Below are 20,701 nucleotides of genomic sequence, written 5' to 3' on the forward strand. Positions count from 1 at the left end.
AAGAAAGAAAGAAAGAAAGAAAGAAAGAAAGAAAGAAAGAAAGAAAGGAAGAACAGACAGGCATATTAGTGATTGGTCATGGATAACTGCAATATTTTTTTTTTCCTGCAAGAATACTAACCAAATCAATCCTTTTAGGAGTTAAGTACAAATAAATGCTAGTTTATGAAAGTCCATCAGTTTTTATAGCTTATAAGATGAACGTTCCCCTTTCAAAAGGGCTTATAATTGTTTTTGTTTCACAGAGTATGTTTATCTTCTTGAGTTTCTTTCATATGCTCCTAAAGAGAAATGTGGTTTTGTTTAGTAGGTATTTATTAATACCCACTATCTACCAGACGCTGTGTTCAAGAATAGGGATACAAAGCTGGATAAAACCAGGTTCATACCTGGTGAAGCCTGCAGTTTTGCAGGAACCACCAACATATAACAAACACATCATTTCCATGCAAGTGGGAAGTGCCATGAGGAAAGCTTCTATTGGAGTATGGAAGGCCAAAGGAATGAGAAATCAGGGAAAACTTCATAGAAGAGTTGCAATAACTAGCAAAATTTTTCTTTTTTATCTTTCTTTTTTTTAATTTATTTAAGTTCAAGTAAGTTAACATACAGTGTAGTGTTGGCTTCAGGAGTAGAACCCAGTGATTCATCTCTTACATATGACACACAGTGCTCATCCCAACAAGTGTCTTCCTTAATATAACTTTTAATTTAATTTAATTTAATTTAATTTAATTTAATTTAATTTAACTTTTAAGAAAATAGTCCAGGGATGCCTGAGTGGCTCAGCTGGTTGAATATCCGACTCTTGATTTTGGCTCAAGTCATGATCCTGGGGTCATGGGATTGAGCCCTGTGTAGGGCTCCACCTTGAGCATGGAACCTGCTTAAGATTCTCTCTCTCTCCCTCTGCCCTTCTTCCCCGCTCACACTCTCTCTAAAATAAAAATAAATAAAAATGAACAAAAAAGAAAAAGAGAAAACAGTTTGTGTAATAGAAAGTTAAAAAGTACTCCATATTTATGGCAGACAATCTGGGAGGGCATGTATTAGAAGATGAAAGTGAATAGGAGGCAAAGTATTAATCAACTGTGTCACTGACAAAGGAAAAAGATTTCCTCTAAAGTGCTTAAGCATAGTTGGCAAACACTCCCAGGCCTGTTTCTAAAATTCTGACAATTCCAGTGTGTGTGTGTGTGTGTGTGTGTGTGTGTGTGTGTGTGTGGTTCCACACCAAGGAATTCTTTCACATCAGCTGAATGTTCTACAATTCAACTCAATTCTGGCACTATCTACTTGGAGACAGCATCAGATCCCACAGGTTAAAGGCTCAGTCCCACTAGACTGCCTCCCCCATAACACACACACACATTTCAGATGCCAACCACAAGTCCAGGTTGTCACCTGTGCTTCTGACCCAACCAGCTATAAATTGGAGGTTCCCATGAACCCCTCCTCAGCTTTGATTAATTTGTTAGAGCAGCTCACAGAACTCAAGAACATGCACTTATATTTACCAGTTGATGACAAAGGGATATAACTAAGGAACAGCCACAAGGAAGAGGTGCATAGGACAAGGTACAGGAAGGGGCACACAGCTTCCATGTTCTGAGTGTGCTACTCTGCTCAAAGCTCTATATGTCCACCAACCTGGAACCTCTCCAAACCCCATTCTTTTGGGTTTTTATAGAGGCTTCATTTCACTGGCACGATTGATTAAATCTGGCCATTAGTGACTGAACTCAGTCTCTAGCCTCTTTTTCCTTCTGGAAGGAGGTTCCCCTGGCAACCAACCCCCACCCTCAGGTGCTGTCCAAAAGTTATCTCATTAACATAAACTCAGGTGAGGTTGAAAAGTGTTTGTTATGGATATCAAGACACCTTCATCACGCTATTCACTTAGGAAATTTTAAGGATTTTAGCAGCTCCTTTCTAAAAATGGGACTTAGACCAAATATATATTTCTTATTACAAATCACAGTATCACAGTCCATACCCTGGTCCTCAAACACAAACCCTAATAGCAAAACAATCATAAAAGCCAAAAAATATTGGCCATTACTAGAATTTCATCCAGTCATTAATAACCATCTAGTTCATCACCATCACATCATATGAAAATGTCACCTAAACTAAGGCTGCTCAGGTTTTCAGACTTCCATCCCATCTCATCAGGTTCCAAAAGCAATAGCAATGCCAGCAATATATGGCTTCACCATATCAAGTGACATATCCTCTCTTGCTCTGAGCCTTTTTTGAGGTGTTAATGTAACACCGGATCCCCCTCATTACATACCCATGTGTTCATTCCTTTACCCATACCTACTATTTTCCCTTCTCTCCATTTACACCCAAACTTCCACCTTTGGAAGGGACAGTAGATCTGGTCACTGTTCTGGTCCAGATTGCAAGTAGCAATACTAGTCTAGTAAGTGCCTCCCTGTCAGTCCACACTCACTCAGATAGGGCAAGGTTACATAGATGCAGAACTGGTGGGCTTTCTTTACCACCAGGCAATATAGCTGCATTCACTGTTAATTCCAATTTTGCCAGATAGGGTAAAGACACACTCTGCTCCACCAGGCCCTTAGAAATTTTGACATATATATTAAAAATATAGTTACAGTTTCTTGCTTAGAAATCATCCCTGGTTCCAGCCCCTTGTAGATGCAGCCCTCTGACCACTGCATTGACTTTTTTTTTTTGCCATTTTTCCCAAACCAGACTGTACATTATCACTTCATGATTTAAACAAACAAATATACCTGAAGCCACACCTCCAAAGAAAGGAGGACTGGGGAGCATCCATGGATCTACTTTTTTTTAAGTTTATTTATTTATTTTGAGATAGAGAGCGCATGCATGCATGCACAAGCAGGAGAGGAGCAGAGAGAGAGGGAAATAGAGAATCCTAAGCAGGCTCTGTGCTGTCAGCATGGATCCCAACGTGGGGCTCATCTCACAATCTGTGAGATCATGACCTGAGCTGAAATCAAGAGTTGGATGCTTAACTGACTGAGCCACCCAGGTGCACCCTGGATCTATTTTCAATACAATAACCCCAGATAATTGTTTCATAATAAACTTCCCACCATCCCCTGGGTGGACCAATATTTGGGAATCATTTTCTAAAGAAATGGCTCTCAAGTTTTGATGCATTTAAGAATAAGTGGGGTCTCTGGTTTTTGGCTTTGGAGTCATTTTCCTACGAGATTCAAATGCCTGCCTAATGTAAGAAACCCTGGTCAAGACAAAACGTGGTTGATTTGAGTTTGGTTTCCTTAGGTACCATGTACATGTATAAGAAACTGGAGGTTTTTTTAGACAAAATAGTAATACTAATGAAGCACTCCCATATTTGGCGGAAGTTTTAACACAAAGCAGACATTGGGTCAGTGCCCACCCTTCCTCCTTGGGCCTCTTCCAGCTGCCAATATTTGCATCTCTGGCCTGAGGACACTTCCCAGGACCAAAAGACAATCTGCCTACAAAGCTACCACGGAAAAGCCAGGATGAGCAACCTCAGAAACAGCCCTCAGAAGCAGCTCTCAACCAATGGTTCTTAGGGACTCATGTATAAATGCCCCAGAAGCCTATCTCTTCAGCAGGGTAATTCTGAGGCATGTGTTTACCCACAAGAATAAGCTCTAGTCACTCATTGTGGTAGCTGGCTTAATAATGCACCTTTAATCAGCTGCCTTCCCTTCCTTGTATTCTTTCCCTGCTCCCGTATTGGTGTCCCCTGCACCTCTAAATTGCACTCAAATCTTTATCTCAGACTCTGCTTCCACGGGATTAAATCAAAGGGTCATGACCCATTAAGTATAATGATATCTTCAGGTTGAAAAAGTATCTTATAAATACCCCCAAGTAAAACCAAAATTGCAAAGATAATGAATAAAACAGGCCAGTTTAACGACAATATTTTGTAAAGCATATTAGGAAGCAGACATTTTTTCAATTACATAATTTTGGTACCAGGAACAAAACATGGTTTGCACACACATGGAATAAAATCACAGTAAGGGCTGAAACCAAGTAAAGACAGGTCAGTCATCATTCTAGGTACAAAGCCAAAGAACGGTACAGATGGCAATAGAGGTGTCAGGTGGAAACCTGAAGAGAGGTATCAGGTTTTTTTTTATAAGTGTGCAAATGTAAGCATGCATTTTGAAAAATCCTGGGAGACTGCAAACCCACTTCTTCTCCAGCTGACTCTAATCAGAATAGTGTAATTAATAAATCATGACACATTGGTGTGCTAGAGTTGGCTCAGACCAGCTCATGAGAGCTTGAGAGCTGATAGTTAATTTCAGGTATTTTGCAAGCCAGATTACTTCATATTGTAGCTTGAAATAGTCCATGGTGGGAGTATTTATACCACAGACATGGGCAAACGCTATAAAGCAGGCTTCCTTCCTTCTGCAAGAGCCAGGTGTTAAACATTTACCATCATACCGCTGAATCATGATGTTGTCATTATTCACCTGTTTATTAGTCAATCTTACTGCAACAAGTAGAGCAAGGACTGGCAGTAGATCAAGGTTCACTTCAAGGTATGCCTTATAAAATTGTACTCGATTGTGGGGCGCCTGGGTGGCTCAGTCGGTTAAGCGTCCGACTTCAGCTCAGGTCACGATCTCACGGTCTGTGAGTTCGAGCCCCACATCGGGCTCTGGGCTGATGGCTCAGAGCCTGGAGCCTGCTTCTTGATTCTGTGTCTCCCTCGCTCTCTGCCCCTCCCCTGTTCATGCTCTGTCTCTCTCTGTCTCAAAAATAAATAAAAACGTTAAAAAAAATTGTACTCGATTGTAAGAGATGAGGAAAGATATTGCCTAGATAGGTGATCTTTACACTGGGCTTTGCTCGGGGTTACATACACAAATAGTTTTAAGGGACTAAATTTCCAAATCGTCAACTTTCATATATGCTCTTTCCAAAAACTGATTTGATGAAAATGAGGCTACCTCTCCACAGTCCTTCTCCTCTTTTATAAAAGAAAGGCATGCCTTCACACATATACACATCAAATCTTACTACTGGGCATTTCTCTGGGGTTGTAAAAGTCTCCAAGGCCCCAAACAAAGGTAAACAGGGAAAGACTGGTTTGGAAGAAGACTCCTTCCATGATTGATCAAGGCATCCTAAACACAGAGAATCTCCCATCTTCCCATCTGTTAAGATGAAGCTTGCATGGAGGCACCTGCATGGCTCAATCGGTTAAGCATCCGACTTCAGCTCAGGTCACAATCTCACAGTTTGTGGGTTCAAGCCCTGCTTCAGGCTGTCTGTTGTCAGCGTGGAGCCTGCTTCAGATCCTCTGTCCCTCTCTCTCCGCCCCTCCCCTGCTGGTTTTCTCTCTCAAATTTAAAATTTTTTTTAAAAAGATAAAGTTTGCATTAAAAAAGAAGTTATTTTAACCTATTTTAAAATTTTTTCTGAATTCACAATAATTAACAAATAAAGATCAATGATACTGATCCTTTTCAATGTAACCGGAGTACTTTACAGAAATTTATAGGACAAAAAAATCTAAAATATTTGAAAAACCCCATAGCTGTAAATTTTACATGCTTCTTTGCTATTCAGGGTGCTTTATCCAGTTAGGTAATTAAAATATATTTAATCAAATCATATTGTGAAATATTTATCCAATTACAGTCAATCCTCCTCTTATTTCATTTTACAAGATGTTCAGTATTTTCTACTTCCTAGTAACAAAAAAAATGAATTTCCTTCAATTAACAATTAAAGTGATTTAGATGAAGGTGCATAGTTTTTAGGAAAATTCCTTTACTGGGTACTCGAGCAAAGAAGTTTGGCATTTCTATATAGCTGAGGTTAGTTTCACAGCCTTTACGCCTGGAAAGTCCAGCCTCTCCAGAGGTGCACTTGACAGGAGCAAATAAACACCCTTCCAGAATACCCAAAAGAAAAAAGAGAAAATAAATCCCTTTGAAGAATTTACTCACTGCAAATGTTCACTATAGTTGTTATTTAACAGAGAAAACAACCCTCATTGATGTTTGAAAAAGAAGTTTGTGAATAAAGAACCCATAAGACAATACTTTTTCAAAATGCTTATTTGTTTATTTTTGAGAGAGAGAGAGAGAGAGAGAGAGAACGTGAGTGAGGGAGGGGCAGAGAGAGAGGGAGAGAGAGAGATTCCCAAGTAGGCTCCTTGCCATCAGTGCAAAACCCAAGGCGGGGCTCAAACCCACAAACTGCAAGATCACGACCTGAGCTAAAATCAAGAGTTGGACGCTTAACCAACTGAGCCACCCAGGTGCCCAACAATACTTTCAAAGCACTGTGATCTTTGAAAAAAATTATGTGTGTGTGTTTATTTAAATATATGCATGTGAATGCTGACTTGTCATTTCATTTAAGAAGAGCGGTGAGCAGAAAAAAGGAAAATCTCTGATTTCTATGAACAGTCATTAATCCACAGCCAAGAGTATATCTTATTGCTTTATTTTTTCAAGTGTACCAAAAAGTTAGCTTTTTTAAGCTCCTGTGATCTAAGTGTGCCTGATGTAAGTTCTACTACAGAGTCATACTGGATAGTAAATGTCTATATTATTCATAGTATTGAAGTAATAAATGTGTCCCTGACATAGGCTAAACCTAGGTATTTATGAGGCACCTGCACAGTCTTTAAGAGTTCATTTTGGCAGAATACATTCAATCGTTCCTTCTAAAAGCATCTACTAAAAACAACCCTCTTTTCCTTCTTTATTAGGAATTCCAGAAGTTATGGTCTCCCATAAAGTAAAAATCATGTGGAAGTAAAATTTATATTCTTCAGGAAAGTTCCTCCCAGCATTACAGATGATGTATTTGTGGCCCTTCAATCTGTGTGGCAGCCATCTATGATGACTGTTCCAATAAAATTCTCAATTTAAGAGTAACTTATTTTGGCAACTTGACAATTACAATTAGCCAGGTTGGAAGTGTGGAGGCAAATAACACTTTCTTGATCAAGAAAACAAAAGTGTGTGTGTGTGTGTGTGTGTGTGTGTGTGTTTTATCAAAATGTAGACAATCTCAGTGGCCACTCTTATTTTTTGGCATAAACAAGTGTAAAGAATGGTAAGAAATAAACTTTCTGTTTTAGTGGAAAGAATCTATTCCTATTTCATTTTCTAGAAATGGGAGAAAGAATTTATCCTGGCCATTCATCTATTTGTGTGCGTTGGGAAACTTACTTAAAAATTCTTTTCCTTTGTAAATGTGTTCAGTAGTATTGAATTAGCTTCCACTTCTCACATTCAAGGCAGGACATCAAATGATCACTCATGTGCATGAAGGGAAATGAAAGACTTAGAAAATGCTTCGTGTCAAAATACTATATATTAAAGCCAAAGTGACCACATTTTAGAGAGCATGAGAAAGGGATACAAGTCATGAAAGATTTCAGTGAAGAACTATGCATGTTCAGTCTAGAGGAAGACACTTATATATGCTTAAATGACAATCATGAAAGGGAGGAGTCATTGGTTTTGTTTATTATTGAACGATCAGATGTCATACAAGAGACTTAAGAATTACCTTCTGGACTCAGTCTCCATTGAGGACAGTTCCTGAGGCCCATTATGGAAGCTTCCACAGCCTTCTCCTTGGTGGAAGCAGATAAAAGACTCTCCTACTCCCCCCCCCCCCCCCCCCCCCCCACACACACACTTTTTCCTTTCCTTCTTTTTCCTTTTCTCTCTTCCTTCTTGGTAGGACTCAGCTTAGCTGCTGCACTGTATTTTTTTTTTTATCACCTTCAGTCTGCCCAGTTACATTTTCCCCAGTTTACTGAGGAGCTTCAATTTGTTCTGGGTATAAACAAAAACATCTTATTTCTTCCAATAAATAACTGCCTCCAAATAGTTAATATTTCTGTCGATGCTCCCCTTTTTCTCCTTGCTGATTAATGCCTTAAAAGCATTTTCAGCCACTTTCACTTATTATAACAGTCTACTTCCAGCGTTTAAGACACAGTATTATTTGTCTTGAAACTTCCAGTTGCTGAATTGAAGTATTTTTCCTTTTCTCTCTTTAGCTCAGGCTAAGGAGAATGTGTGAATGTATGTGGTGGGGACTAGAGATGGCCCTTAGGAAGAGGTATTTCTGATCTGTTCTAGCAGGCCTCATTCCTTCCTCCTCTAGGTGCTGGCTCCTCCAGCGTTAGAGCAGTGAGAAATGAAAGAATGGGTCAATGCATCCTTATTTGATGGAGCAAAGTTGTGGTTCTCACTATTATCAATGCTGTTTCTCCAACAGCAACTTCTGTTGCTGTTTGTGTGTCTGAGAGTCAAACACTGGTGTAAAAAACATATGGGGTTCTTTGCAGGACCAGCCTTCCCGCTGCAAGATTTGCAGATTTGGGAGGGGGGCTCTGACCACCCACTCTTAGCTCCCACCATTGGCCATCAGCCTCATGGCCTCTTGCTTCAGAGAATTCCTCTTCCAGAATATAGCCTAGCCCCATCTACTCAATTTTCATGACCTTGTCAATAGAGGAAGAACCACTGTGTCTATGCAATCTGGTCTCCTGGCCTGTTTCTTTGCAGAACTTTATCTATTTGCCCCAGGAACAACTGGCACTCAGCAGTCTAATGGGACTCAAATTTCAATGAAGAGATCCTAGTTTCTGAGTCTGTGGAAGTGGGGATGGCAGAAAAGTTCAGGCACCCTGCCCCCTCCCTTCCCCCATCTACCCACCCCCACCTTCACCCCACCCCACCCACCCCATCCCCACAAGCTGTCTTGGCAATTATCTTGAGATATCCCTTCCTTGGCCTTGGGAGGTGATAATGTATACAGTATATGGAAAGAAAAACTTCTCTCCACAAAGATAGTACCTTTTTAAAGGCAGCATTTTATCTCCAACCACCCCCCCCCAACACACACACACACACACACACACACACACACACACACACACAGTTTATTTGGGGACCTTAGCTGGGAAGGGAAGGCAGGGAAGGTGGTTGGTTATAGGGATGGTTCTCAGCACCGGCATCTCTCACTACACCCTGACATCACTTTAAATGTAGAAAGTGAGGTACTTTGTGCCTTTAATCCCTCAGTAATACAAAAAGAACAATCCCATTTTTATATCCCGCTATGCATGGACTGATCTAGATAAGTCATTGAGGCAACTTCCTGACCTTAGGTTCACTTGAGAGAGAGTCCTAGACTCCTCCTTCTGCCTTGTTGGACACCCAATCTCCCTGACTTATATTTGGCACTGGTCTCGCAGCTCACTGGTTCTCATCAGCCCCAGAACAGTACCTGGTATATGGGTAAATTTCTTCTTCTAATCACAAGATATAGACCAAAACTTCCTATTAACTCAGATACTTGAATAACATAAAAATATACAACAAACTGAGGGTTGTGACCTAGGAGCAGCCTATCTACTGACAGCTAAGCTCCTCTTATCATTTTCCCAAGGACCTGTGCATATATCCTAACTCACCTCTTCCGGAAACAGCCTTCTCTGTGTGCCCATTTTATATTACCAATCAGAACATTCTTGAATTACTCCCCCATCATTCCCCAACCCTGAGGGAAAGAACATACTGGATTCCCCTGGGTTATGGTTACTTCCTTGCTTATCAAAAAGACGCATGCTTCCCCCCAGGTGATAGATTCCTTTCGATTTCTTTGACTGTGCTATATTCTCCAAATCCCACCAAGGCAAAAGTCCAGTGACAAAGTTTTTGCAGCATTATTCTAAGTTGCACCAGAGTTAACTGTGTAGAACTATCATTTTTATAAAAATCAAAATGTACGTGTTAATGCAAGATCAACCTATGGCAAACTGCGAGGCAACTCCCCAAGGTCCTGTGCTTTGGGAACCACAGAACACAGATGCCTGTGTAGAAACTGGGATGGTTTCTATTGGAGGCAAAGCAATAGCTGAGTAGTTGCCAGAAGGGAAAAAAACCACAAGCGTCTTGAACACGTAACTAATCTGTTATTTCTAACAGTATCGCCAAGGAAAAGGGCGATACACTCTCCAAGAAGTCCCTGAACTTCTTTTCCCTACAATGTTTATAATAGCATTGCCCTTAGAGGTTTTATTACCAAGATTCCGCGTGTTTCAAATGTGGACAGAGGAAGGAAAACAGATGAGATATACTTGTATGGAAGCAACTTTAAAACTCTGAAATTATGAAGCTGTTATAAATGAGCTTCTAAGTGAATATGACTCTTCTTCCAACCCTTTGAATTTACAGGCACAAAATTTATTTTTCCATGGCCACAGATATACAACTAGAAATAAAAGTGCACTTCAAAACATGTCTTTCTTTCCTGTAGAGATTTATGCCATGAATGAGTTATGGAGAAATAGAAGTATCTAGGAACCTCATTGCATGGTTCCACCTTCTTCCTAAATATCACAAGTCCAACATCACCCCATATCTCAATCATATTCTTAATTACAAAACACACTGAAGTTTGGAACAGATTTCTTAATTTAACTGTCTTGATAACAAATTTAGATTGCTATAACTTATTGTATCATATAGTGATTATCTCTAATTGGTGTCCTGGTACATACAAGAATTAATCTGTTCTTCCCCAATTGAATGTGTCAATAACTCCCTGGAAGTAAATTGCCCTTCATAGGAATATCTTTTTATTTTTTAATTATTATTGTTTTTTAATGTTTATTTAATTTTGAGAGAGAGAGAGAGAGAGAGAGAGAGAGAGTGCGAGCAGGGGAGGGGCAGACAGAGAGGGAGAAACAGGATCCAAAGCAGACTCCAGGCTCTGAGCTGTCAGCACAGAGCCCAAAGCAGGGCTCAAACCCACAAATCACAAGATCATGACCTGAGCCGAAGTTGGACACTTAACCAACTGAGCCACCCAGGTACCCCAGGAATATCTATTTAAATGTTTATTTATTTATTTATTTTTGAAGAGAGATGGGGGAGGGAGGGGTGGAGAGAGGGAGAGAGAGAATTCCAACAGGCTCCACACTGCCAGCACATGGCCCAACATGGAGCTCGAACCAACAAACTGAGATCACAACTTGAGCCAAAACCAAGAGTCAGTCGCTCAACTTACTGGGCCACCCATCCACCCCACCCCCTTCATAGGAGTATTTAGAAAGGGGGAAGAAACATCTTAGTCGTTAGGAATGTCTTTCCTTTTTCCTTTCCTTTCCTTTCCTTTTTCCTTTCCTTTCCTTTCCTTTCCTTTCCTTTCCTTCCCCTTTCCCTTCCCTTCCCCTTTCCTTTCCTTTTCCCTTCTCCTCTCCTCTCCTCTTCTCTTTTTCTTTTCTTTTCTTTTCTTTTCTTTTCTTTTCTTTTCTTTTCTTTTCTTTCTCTGTCTCCCCCACCCTCCCTCCATACCTTCCTCTCTTTTTCTTTCTTTCTATCTTTCTTTCTCCTAGGAATTTAAAGCACAAACAAGTTCAAGCAAGTCATTTTGCCTTCCTGAATCTTAATGTCATCATTCATTTAATGATTAATAAGGATAACAACGAAGATGATGATGATTATGAGATATTATAACCCAAAAGGACTGTTATACTAATGGCTGTGGAAGACTCTATAAACTACAAAATCTGATGTAGACATTAGTTACCTACAAAATCCCTCTAAAAGGACTCTGTACTCCTCCACATCACCCTGTATTATAATCAATAATAATGGTCATCTGGATGTGTATTTCCAAATATATAGTTATGTATGCAGAGTGTCACAAGTTTATCAATCATTTCTAAACACTGCCTTTAAAGTAGTGCTGTAACTGAAAGTGTGTGACACATTTTAACTAAGCTAACAACCCTCCATCTTCATCAGGTCCTACAACTCCTGTGCTGCTCAGTCATTGCTAACTGCAAACTATAAGAACTGAGTCTTACACTGCAAAAGCTATATCAGGAATTAACCAGTGAGTTCTAGGCACACAACCCTGTGTCTCCTCCAGAGAAACGGGAGGTAAAAATAACATCAATAAACTGCTCCATGGAGCCCTTACAATGCCGGGTACAATGCTAAAGGCTTTCCATATACTTCTTACTTCACTCTCCTGACAGCCCTATGAGCTAAGTATTACTTTCCTCATTTTTGAGATGAGAAATTCTTATTTTCTAATAAGAAAAGAGCAGGGACTGGAACTCATGATTGCTTCAACTTGGTTCACCCAGTAGATGGGGTTGGGTCCTTCAAAGCAGAGTTTAGGGTAACATCAACCTATTAGTTTATCAGGCCTGAAGATAATGGTTTTGCTTGGGCTTTCGCCTCTTTTCTCACCTCCAACTAGGAAAGAAAGAAAATAAAACACAAAGCAGGTTCCTAGAAATTTTTTTCTGTTCTAGATCAAGGTTCTTAAAGGTTGGATCAGGGGGTACTTCACAGTCCTAGCTCTAAAGGGAATGTGGGACAACCTTCCAGATTTAGTTTGTTTTGACTCTCCTTAACACTGAGATGTATGCACATTGAAGCTCCCTCATGAATATGTAAGAAGCATATATTCTCCTGAACACAAGCGTCCAAATGCATTAGCAGCTAATGCTGCATTCCCTAGGAACCTTTTGAAAATCTGCCTGATGTTAGAGTAAAGGGTCTTTTTTCCTTCTGCAACACCCCAATTTTAACAGCCTCTGATGTATTTTTGTTTTTACATTTTCTTCCATAAATGAGAAGAATTTCAAAGAGTGAGTGACAGTTGAGGCAAATCTCAGCTTGTCAAGGATGATTTCCCTGCACAGGGCAGCTGGTGAAACTGACTTCTGCTCTCATGGAGCTAAATCCTGCACCAGCGGATACACAATTAAGTGCAGCATCATTCATTCCAGGCTGTCAGAAAGAAATACACAGAGGCATCATCATATTCCTGTGCCCGACAAAGTAGAATATATGCTAATGACCAAATGTGATATAAGATGAAGCCACAGGATCAGGGAAATTTAGAATGAATGCCTAGATGAGGTTTATTTTTTCCATCACTCAGGCAGGAGTCCCATTTGCCTAGACATAACAGATAACATTTATCTATTACTGTGTGACAAACTGCCACAAACTAGCAACTTAAAATAGTGTCCATTTATTATTTCACAGTTCTGTGGGTTGAAAAGTCTGGTGGTCTTGGCTGGATCTACAAGGCCAAGGTCAAAGTGTCAGCTGCGCTAAGCTCGCATCTGGATGCTCTGAGGAGGAATCTGTTCCCAAGTGCATTCAGATTGTTGGCAAAACACAGCTCCTTGTTATCATAGGATGGAGACCTCCATCTCCTTGCTAGCTGTCGGCCCAAGATGGCTCTCAGTTTCTAGAGACAACACACATTCTTCATCATGTGGTTCCTCCATCTTTAAGCCAATAATAGCACATGAAATCCTTCTTGTATCTTTATTTTTGTTAATATATTTTTTTAAGTTTATTTATTTATTTTGAGAGAGCACGAGTGGAGAAAGGGCAGAGAGAGAGGGAGAGAGAGAATCCCAAGCAGGCTTTGCACCGTCACCATGGACCCTGATATGGGGCTCAAACTCACCAAACTGTGAGATCATGACCTGAGCCAAAACCAAGAGTCAGACACTTAACCAACTGAGCCACTCAGGCGCCCCTTCTGGTCTTGAATCTCTTTGTCTTTCTTTTCTGCCATTTTTAGGAGAAAGCTCCCTGCTTTTAAGGGTTCATGCAGTTAGATTAGTTGTACCTGAATAACCTCTCTCTTAAAAGGTTAACTCTGCCATATAATATACCATTTCCAGAGGTTCTGTGGATTCTTGGGTGACCATTTTAGAATTCTGCCTACCACACCTAGCAAGCAGAACTAATAATATTGTTAGACTTGTATCCTCAAAAGATTGAGATATTATAAGTACAGCCAGAAACTGTTAGAAATAACATTGACAATCATGTCTAACTTTCTGGACATGGAAGTGTCAAGTTTAAGTTTAGACTGACATGATAAAGACTCAATGTCCTTTGAAGAATGTTGCAACATTACTTTAGCAACCAATTTTCCTTACTACATAGTTCTAGGAGACACTAAAATATATAAACTTGCCTTACAAAAAATAAGAAACCATAGCTGTCCTGCCAACCCTACATCTTTAATTCAGCAACCCCTTGATATCCTCTCCTTTATTCGCAGCCATTGGCTTTGAGCCATCTTGCCCTCCATCCCCTAACCCCCAGTTCCTGAGCCTTTAGCATCGTTTCCGTTAACTACCTTCTATGACCTATCGGGCTCCACTAGAGCTAACCGCTATAGCTCTTCCCTAACCAGGTCTGCATTGCTTCCGGCCATTCGGTGAGCAATTTGTCGGGAGCTCCCTCACTCTCTGCCAAGCCAAGTGGCTCCTGTGATTGACTTCTCTCAGCATCACACCACCTACCAAGGAAACCTGTCCTTTCCTCAAAGAATAACTGCTTCTTCCCTGGCTAAACTTGTAACTTTCAAAGTCCTTTTGTTTTCCATCCTGTTTTCATGCACTTTGTTCTTCCATTTACACATAATAAAAATACAACATTTATTATTTATGTTACTAAATTGCTTATTTAAAATGACTTATGTCTCCTTTATATTTAGGTCAATATTTTGTCTTGGATTAGGCACACTTGCAGGTGGGCAAGGTACTAGCAAGTGTTAAAATGCTTTGGGAAGGGGGCGCCTGGGTGTCTCAGTCAGTTAAGCGTCGACTTTGGCTCAGGTCATGATCTCATGGTTTGTGAGTTCAAGCTCCACATCGGGCTCTCTGCTATCAGCACAGAGCCTGCTTCAGATACTGTGTCCCCCTCTCTCTGCTCCTCCCCTGCTCATGCTCTCTCTTTCTCTCTCAAAAATAAATAAGCATTTTAAAAAATGCTTTGTGAAATATTTGCTCAGTGATGATGACTTTCATGGTATTGAGATGTTCTGGGGAGATATCCCCAATTTAATGCCTATATATCACCCAAATGCCAAGACCTATAAGGTTAAGATGATCCCAGGTTTATAAATGGTAAATTGACAGCCACATTGTTGGAAATTGAGAGGTTAATAGAAGTAAGAATTTTAAGGTGACTTTTCCTGTTTAACTGGAACAAAAGTTGCTCCTAACTAGTTTCCTGTAAGCACATTCCCTGGCTCCTATATCTCAGAGGCCAATGTCAGAATTTTTTTTCTGGTTATTAAACTTGTATTTTTGGATTTTGATTTTGATTAATAATTGATATATTCATGCAAGTAAAATAAAGTGTTTTTCCTTAGTCACTGCATTCAATTTAAAACAAAGTGTTGACCTATCATGGTTTCCTAAGCTGAAATGCAAGCCTTGTGAAATTCCATTTTTTTTTAATGAGTAAACTTTATCAAAGCAGAAAACCTTGCTTCAAAAATAAATTTTGGAAATCTAAATGTAAGCATAATTTTATCAACTTCTAAAAATAAAAATATTCTAAGTATTCTTGGCCACAGGCCGAAAATTATTTTTAACGTCATTTAAAATGTTTTATTTCTTTTCCCTCTATGTCAGTCATTAGGTAAGTTGTCCCTGATTCCAGGTAACAAAAATGAAGCAGTATGACAATTGAGGAAATCATTTCCTGATAATATCATATCAATTTCCTGATTACGATTATCATAATCAACTTGGGTAGCAGGCACGTGGAAACCTTCAAAGGTAGGAGAGAAGGATTTTCATTCACCAGCAATGTCATTACCAGACCTTTGCCCTGGACTTCACCCTGCAGAATCCCTGTCAGGTCTTTTTCCTGCCTACTAGATCCAAAATAAAGCTTTGCAGCCAAAATGTTCAGTGACAGATGGCTCATTTCATTGCTGTAATGTTACCCTTTGGGTCTCTGAGGGAATGGTTCCAGGAATAGAAAGCAGGGCAAACATAGGAGTGGATTTATAACAAAATCTAACACAATCAGGGTTTCTCCAGTCACTGATGGAGCAATTCTTCTTATTCAACAACATGAGTGGCCCCTCTTCTATGTATGGCAATTAGTGCATAGACGGAGGAATGGGTCCAATCCTTCCTCTCACCCTGACAAGTTCAATGATTTTGAGCCTGCTCCTTAATTTCCTCATAAGTAAAATGAGCATCATAATAGAAGTTAGCAAAGGCAACAAAAGCAAAAATAAACATGTGGAACTACATCAAACTAAAAAGCTTCCACACAACGAAGAAAACTATCAACAAAATGAAAAGGCAACCCACTGAGTGACAAAATATTTGCAAATCATGTGTCCAGTAAGGAGTTAATATTGAAAATATATAAAGAACTCATACAACTCAACAGAAATAAAAAATCTTAGCCTTAGTTAAGAACTCAATAAATGGTACTTAACATTTTCTTCCCCATCTTTGATTAATTTGTTTTTGTATTAAAGAACAATGCATAACAGAACATAAAACAAGAGGCACAACACAGGAAACCTATTAATGGAAATGACAGTTTATTAATATTCTTATTTCAGAATGGACTTAAGACTAAATAAAACTAAAGTTAGCATTCTACTGTGTTATTATAAAATGGGGGTAGAGGGGTTGTTCCCACTGAAAGAGGCCTTAAGAGAATTAGTTATTCTTTCCACTGCTGAGATCTCTAAGGCTATGGAAGATTGTGACTTATTTCTAGTCATGTCTAAGAAGCTGTCTTGGTAAAATTTCTTACAGTGCTCATTAGAATTGGTTCTAAATTTCATTTTTTAGTTGCTTCCTTTATTGTGAAAAGGGATGTACTTTTTCCATCACATGCATTTATAAAGTTAGAATTCATGAAGATTCTGGGTCTTTTTTTGTTTTTTGGTTTTTTTTTCCCCCTAACTTGGCATATCCCCATATTTTCCCTAAGTTCTGTATTTATATTGCTATTTTCCAGGTTGTCCTGGTATCATTGCTTCACCATTTGGCACTGGGATCAACATAACATAGTTTTACCATCATTATCTAAACAGCACCACGCCATCTGAATGTATTTCACAACTGCCATCCTCTGTTCCATGGGTCTGCTTTCACATCCTGTTACCCCTCCATCTGCTCCTAAAGAATGCCATAAGGGAGTGATGGTGCTTCATAAAGAGTTTTAAGATCTTGACCTTCATTTGAGTTTAGTCACTGCGTATCACTAGATTCCTAACTTCCTTTCTTTAAGATTCTTTCCAAACTGAAAGTAACACCAAGTGAATCAGATTCATGTTTTCAAAAGCTCACAAGCTTTCTCTCTAATTATGATTGATTTGGGCCTAATGCCATTTATAGTTAATCATAAAGTACCAGAATCTTTACATATTTTGCTTTTATTATTATGATATCCTCATGTGTTAATAAGTGCTATTATCCCCATTTTATAGATGTGGAAACCAAGAATTGGGGAATTTAAGTAACTTCCCCAAGAGTCTACAGTAAGTGGCTGCCTTTCCCACTAAGCCAAGATGTCTAAAAGAGTCCTTTGAAGGGCATAACAATTGTTCTCAACTGTTACTATGTATGAAAGTTATCTGACATGTTTATTAAAAGTGTATCCCATAGTTCATCCCCTAAATTCCAGGCTCCATCATCCAGATTCCAATTCTGTGGGTGGATCCAGGCTCTGCCTTTCTACAAACTCTCTGGGAGGTTCTGATATAGGCCATCTGTGCAGCACACCCGGCTCAGGAGAGACACAGCCTGACTCTGCATTCCCAGCTATGTACCAGCCCCTAATGAAGCATCACCACATTTCCTGCTTTTCTTCTCCTGAAAGCCATAAAATAACCGAGTGCTGAGATTTACTTTTATAACAAAACTGAAGCTGAACGGGGTTTTCCAGAATTCAGGTTTTGTTGGGAGGCAGAATTGTAGCCTAGGGATCAATAAAACTGGCTTCTTTGTCTCTTTCCTTTACTGACTTCTTGCATGTCACTTGATAAAATAACCTCATTGTGTCTCCATCTTCTCTTCTGTAAATGAAATGTGAAAATTCATGTCCAGTACTCACCTAAAAGACCACTAAAGAGGAAAACTGACTGCTGGAGAAGCATGAAAAGCTCCTGGTAAAGAGCATGATCTGAGTCCTCAAGATTCAGTTATTCTCTTATCCAAGAGGGGTGTGCTGATTTTATCATGACTGACACTTATTTCACAGAACATGAGGGATAAAACATTTTGTTCACATTTGTGAGACTGGGGTGTAGTACTATGCAATCAGCAGATTTTGAGTTCTTGGAAAAGTTGTTTTAAGTCTATGTACCTCATTTTTTTCATGTATGAAACAGGAAGACATAATAATATCAACTTCATGGGGTGTTGAGTTCTGTCACTTCTTGATTTGCGTAAATGAACTTTGATGAATTACTCAGCCTAAATATTTTCATCCTCAATAGTCTAGCTTCAAGCCATTGATAACATCAGTATATTCACTCTTATGTCCCTGCTCTATGCTTTGAGATACTAGGTTTTACAGAAAACAAATATGACACTGTCCCTGCTCTTAGGAAAGTTACTCTCAAGTAGATGAGACAATCTATTGTGGTACCTAAAACAAATGATTTGACAGGATTTTCACAATGGGGAGAAAGGGAGGAAAGCTAGATACAGAAAAGTATACAGAATATGATGTTAGGTTGTTTTTTTTTTTTAAGTTTCTTTATTTTAGAGAAAGAGAGAGAGACAGAGTGAAAGTAGGGGGACAGGGAGACACAGAATCTGAAGCAGGCTCCAGGCTCTGAGCTGTCATCACAGAGCCCATCGCCAGGCTAGAACCCACAAACTGAGAGATCACAACCGGAGCGGAAGTCAGACGCTTAACTGACTAAGCCACCCAGACACCCTTGACCTTAGTTTTTAAAAACAAATTTAAAACAATTACCAATTTCTCCATAGCTTTGTATATATCTGTTATACATACAACTATAATATATATGTATATATATTTACATAATATATAATTTACTAAATATACATAAACATATATATCATTAATGTAAGTAAGATATTTTGGAGAGAGAATAAAGAAAATAAAGGAATAAAGAAAAGGAAGGAAACATAAAAGAAACATAAGTAAGTAATAAACAGTTTTAAAAATACATAGATATCCGTGATAAAAAGAGCATATATGATATGATCCCATCTAAGTAAATTTGCATCTGTGTGTGTGTATATATATGAGACTCATGAAAACATAGACAAAACACTAACAGTGGCTATTTCAAGGTAGTGAGATTTAAGTGATCTTAACTCTTTTTCTATATCTATATATGTATATATATTTATATTTTAATATATATTAATTACTATATAAATATGTTAAATATAGTTTATTTTAATATATATCAAAATATATTAATATGTCAATATATTTGATATAAATATTTTATATTATTTATATATATTTTATATTATATATATTTATCTATTTTTCTATTTTTTATAATGACATGTTATTTATAATAACTGAAAACATGTTAGAGACAAGAGACTGCCAAAATATTTATTATTGTACATGATGTATTGTTTTACTTTGTCTTTTCAAATGGTCTCTAAAATGTATGAAATACTTTGAAATGAGAAAAATGATATTCTTTAAAGAGGTATTCTCAGTAGTAGTAAAATGCTGTGGAAAAAGGATACTCTCAAGAGAAGGCCAAGGCTGCTTTAGTATCCAAATAAGCCAAAGTGCTAGTTTTGCCAAAAGAAATTCAAGTCACTGAACTTGTATTTTTCTTCTTTTTTTCCCTTCATAAGTGTTTTGAATTAAGTAAACTTAGATTTGTTCAAAGAATCTATCTATTTTTAAAAATTTTACGGTATGGTTTTACTTATGTTTTTCCAACTCATTATCATTTTCTACAACTCAACATGTCCCAAGCTGAACTTATTACTTCCTTTCTGCCTCAAGTTACTTCTGTTCCTGTTTCCTTTTTTAAGAGGTATGTCACCACGTTTATCCAAGTCACCTAAACCGGATATCTGGGAGTCACCTTGGATTTCTCCCTCTGCATCCAATGAGTCAAGCATTTTTATAGATGCTACATCCATCAGATCTCTCCTTATCACATCTCTTCTCCATAGCTGCTGTCCTCATTGGTCCTACCCAGATTGTAGCAATTATCTCTAAATTAGTCTCCTTATCTCCACTTTGAAAATTTGATCAAGCAAAAGAATGTCAAAACTTCTTTACGTGCTATGCAAACGGATGTGAATTGTTTGCCTATTTTCATCTCCTTCAATGAAATACTCTCTCCCCAAAACATGCTGTCTTGGGGACTGTCAGTCACAATATTCTCACTCCCCATGATATTACAAACCAGGCAGTGGCAGCTTCATCCCCCTTGGCTCAATGACTAGTTCAGGGATGACCTTATGATAAGTAGGGTCAGACATTCTGTCCCAGGACTTTTCTACTACAGATAGAAGAAAAACTCTCTCTTGCTTTTGGCAAACCACAGATTAATTAATTGCTGTAAGACTTATTTCTTCGAAGCTTTCTAGGAGAACATGTTCGAATAGTGTAAAGACACGGAGAAAACCAATTCTTTTACTTATCCTATAAGTAGGCAAAGATTTTCATCTGGTTTTAGAACCAATTCCAATGTTAATAAGGTAACCAAGTTAGTGGTGATTTAAGATTTCTCCTTTATTATCAGTGTGATGGTTCCAAAAATTAATTAATTCCAATTTCTAATTTCAACCAGACTATAAATGCCATTATTTTTTAATCATCCCACATTATAGGATTGCCATAGCAATTTTCTATTTTTTGTTCTAACTTTT

At 38.6% G+C, this 20,701-nt stretch overlaps 1 protein-coding gene across 10 annotated transcripts in view; it reads right to left on the reverse strand.

The window, feature by feature from the left end:
• LMNTD1 (lamin tail domain containing 1) overlaps nt 1-20,701 on the reverse strand; it is a 448,355-nt gene that overhangs the window by 306,655 nt on the left and 120,999 nt on the right. The window lies entirely within an intron of this gene.

The sequence above is a fragment of the Panthera uncia genome, chromosome B4 (assembly GCF_023721935.1).
Source record: "Panthera uncia isolate 11264 chromosome B4, Puncia_PCG_1.0, whole genome shotgun sequence".
In the NCBI taxonomy this organism is placed as follows: Eukaryota; Metazoa; Chordata; class Mammalia; order Carnivora; family Felidae; genus Panthera; species Panthera uncia.